Genomic DNA, 202 nt, shown 5'->3' with positions numbered 1-202 from the left:
CCGCGCCGCGCCGCTCTCCCCGCGCCCCCAGGCGGCGTCCGCCCGCCCCGACATGGCCGCCGCGCGGCCGTTGGCGCGACCGTTGGCGCGGCCGTTGGCGCGACCGTTGGTGCCGCGCGCGCGCGCGCGGGCCCCTTCCCCGCCCCCCCCGCCGGCAGAGGGAGCCCCTGAGGGGGGCTTCAACCACCTCATCCATCTCGGG

The sequence above is a fragment of the Dromaius novaehollandiae genome, chromosome 4, assembly GCF_036370855.1.
Source record: "Dromaius novaehollandiae isolate bDroNov1 chromosome 4, bDroNov1.hap1, whole genome shotgun sequence".
Classification (NCBI taxonomy): Eukaryota; Metazoa; Chordata; class Aves; order Casuariiformes; family Dromaiidae; genus Dromaius; species Dromaius novaehollandiae.
Note: the sequence above shows the minus strand (reverse complement) of the source record.